A 3,489-nucleotide genomic window follows, 5' to 3' on the forward strand; every position below is an offset into this window, starting at 1 on the left:
CCAAGCAAACATCTTGAAAATTCATAAATGATCCATAGTATTTTCTGGAACTATATAAATGCCCTTAATTTAACGGATATGGATATCCAACGGATTTTCATGGTTGCATCCAAGCCCAATCCGTTATCCGTTGGATTTCAAATATTCCATCCGCATCCAACCCATTAACGAACGGTCCGGACATCCATCCGCAAACGAACGGTTGGTCCCGATTGAATCCGTGGATTGCGGTCCAACTGCTCAGCCCTAACCATAAGGGTCTAAGTCCATGTCCACCACACTCGGCACATACACAAGGCCCAGTCAAACTGGTCAACTGACAGTTTCTAATGGTCAATGGTTCAACTAACAGTCAACGCAAGTCAAAGCCAAGGATAAAGGTCCAACTCGATTTACTGAGTCAACTCAGGTCAAGATAGGTAACTCGGTGAGTCAACACAGTTCAGCTCGGTCAGATAAACTGAGTCAGCTAAGCTGACTAGGATGACTAACAGGTCTCAAATCAGAATACCAGAGTTCATACAATTATTATTACTAACAACAATTTCAGCAATACAATTCTAGTGGTAAAACTTCTTAACTGAAACGTACACTATTTCTAACTGCAAATAATACAGTTCACCACTATCTCCATTCCTAACACCTGCACAGATCATACATAATCTTTAACTGCAACTCCTTATGACACTAGTATTCTTCGGAACTATATCTTCAAACACCAAACCCTGTAACTTCAATTTAAACATCATAGCATCAGCACGGTTCCTCAATTAAAACCATGTTCCTGTAGTCCAACAATCCTAGTCAATCCTCTAAACTTCAGCTCAGTTCTTGTTCTTGTACTTGACAACATCACCCTACTCAATTACAACCACCCAACATGTCAATCTCAGGACTCAAAATCACTTCAGCTTGCATCCCAGATCATCTAGAACTCATATAAACCACATCATTACAAATTCAATAATAACACCATCTTTCCTTCCTCCCTGTGATCGAACACAAACCCAACAAACAATTACAGCTTCATACTATACTCAACTCAACTTCTTTGCTTTGTCCTGCACCAGCAACCAATTTGGTATCAGCACCATTCACTTCATATTTCAACTCAGGCACACTTAAACTTCAATAAGTAAAATCCTCATTGTCAGTTAAACAAACTCAACTTCACATTCATATCTTAACTGAAATCAAATTTATTCTAACTCATTTCAATCTCTGCAATCATTTCTCTGTAATTCAACCTACAATCATCAACCCCATTGAAACAGCAACAGACCCATCTTCATATCATCTAACCTTAATTCGATTCACATCTCAATTCTACACAAAACTAACTTCTATATTCTGAACCCTAACTTCCGATTCTTCTCTGCAAAATCCTGAATTAAAATCCCAACTTCAATCACCTCAATCTAATTCATCTTCTTCGTCAGCAGAAACCGACTCAATTACCCTAATTCACAAGAACCCTAACTTCTGGTTGATTTAGGGAAGAACAGCCACCCTAACTTTCTATGAAATTGAAATCAAACTTCATAAACTCATCTACACTTCAATTAATAACAAACCCACTCTATAATCGATCAAAACAAACAATTTCATAAAGAAATTTCAATCAAAAACGAAACCCTAACTCTGCTTACCAGAATTCTGCTTTTCCAGAACTCAAACGACAGCAGCAGCGTCACCTTCTCCCTCAACTCAACAACTACAAGATTTCTAAGATCTAATTTCGAGAGACTCAAGCTCAAACCACTGAGAATAAAATCGACAAAGATGAGGAGAAGAGAAACAGAGAAGAAGATGAAAGAAGAAGGAAAGGGAATAAGAAAAGAGAAATGATTTTCTCTCGACACATTTGGTGATGATAAGGCAACTGAAATTATAAAGGCACCCATTGAATTGATAAGGGAAGCCAGGCGGTCTAGATGTAGAATGATTATTTGCCCTTCATACTAATCCAGTGATATCTTCTTCGTCCGGTGTCTGAAAGACACGTTCGAGTAGTCTATCTCGCATAACTTTTTGAGACCTATCTAGTGATACTAATTTTATAACTGGATAGTTGTTAGATTAATTTCTATTAATTAACGTTCCTCTCTAATTAATCGGGTCAATAACGTCTTAGTCGTTTCATGACTGGTCTAATCGCGTTGACGAGCTTGAGTCTCGTTACACTACAGGAGGAACAATTTCTGCTTTCATTAAAGAGTATATCATTTGTCGTTTTGGTGTGCTTAAGCATATTATCACTGATAACGGCACTCTCTTCGCCAACAAACAGGTACGAGAGTTACTTGAAGAATATGGAATTAAACAAGTCTTCTCCATTATATATTATCCTCAAGGAAACGGGCAAGCTGAGAGTACCAATAATACGTTGATCCAGATTCTCAGTCGAACAGTACATGACAATCCTAGAGAATGGCATGACCAGTTACCGATGGCGCTATAGGCATATCAGACGTCACCTAGGAGTTCCATTGGAGTTTCTCCATACTCACTTGTTTACGGTGCAGACGCAATCCTCCCAGCAGAGATCAAAATCCCATCAGGCAGGATCGCAGCGGCAAGCGGGGTCCACTGGAACGAGGCTGAAGTATCTAACTCCAGAGTAGCTGAGTTAGACACTTTCGATTTCAGAAGAAGCAAAGCAGAGGAACGCACTCAGGTGTACAGAAATAGAATCTCCAAGGCATATAACAAAACTGTGAAGCCACGTGTTTTCAAAGTGGGAGATTTGGTCTTGAAGACGGCCAAGCACATCCAGCAAGACATGTCTGCACCAAAATTCTCATCGAAATGGGATGGTCCTTATACAATTACTAAGTCTTACAGTACCGGCTACTACAAAATCATTAAGGTGGACGGGGGCAAGTTAGAAGCAGTCATCAACGGAAAATGGCTCAAGGCATATCATGCTTGATCATTGTTCGCTTCTGTCTCATGACACGACAACACATGCATTTATTTTCATTACACATTTGAATTATCAATTTATTCAGAGATGCATTAATGAAAAAACCCCTTTCACCAATCAAAAACCAATGCAATTTATTCCGCAAAGATGTTCAAAAAAAAAAAAATTTGACGTGAACGTCATTGACAATAAGAGAATGCGGCTTAGAAGAGACCATCCAGCAGATTATAGTTCCTTGAGAGCATCATCTTCAATCTAGCTTGATATCTCTCTGTCCTATTCTTCAAGTTCTGTACTGCCTGCTCCACCTTTTCCGATTCAGCGGCCAGAGCCTTTTCTTCTTCCAAGATAGCCTTCATAGCAGGAACTATGTTCGCAAGGATACTGGCTCGATCAACCTTGATGATGTCAAGACGCTACCGCAGCCAACCCACATTGAATCACATCGTTTCACAGGTAGACACCATGTTCTCCCACTCCTCAAATTTCGATTCAGCAACGTTACGGATGGAGATGTCTTCCATCTTCGGCAATCATAGGGAGAAGGCAGTTTACTGTGGTAA

The 3,489-nt window shown here is 39.7% G+C and overlaps 1 long non-coding RNA gene across 1 annotated transcript; it reads right to left on the minus strand.

Moving 5' to 3' along the window:
- Positions 1–497: 497 nt before the first annotated feature.
- On the minus strand, positions 498–1,823 carry LOC113331786. Its single transcript, XR_003351186.1, has 2 exons — positions 1,650–1,823; positions 498–1,061 (listed from the first exon to the last, which is right to left on the minus strand). It is a non-coding gene; the product is annotated as an uncharacterized LOC113331786 (long non-coding RNA).
- Between the last annotated feature and the right edge of the window lie 1,666 nt (positions 1,824–3,489).

The sequence above is a fragment of the Papaver somniferum genome, unplaced genomic scaffold, assembly GCF_003573695.1.
Source record: "Papaver somniferum cultivar HN1 unplaced genomic scaffold, ASM357369v1 unplaced-scaffold_128, whole genome shotgun sequence".
Taxonomy (NCBI): Eukaryota; Viridiplantae; Streptophyta; class Magnoliopsida; order Ranunculales; family Papaveraceae; genus Papaver; species Papaver somniferum.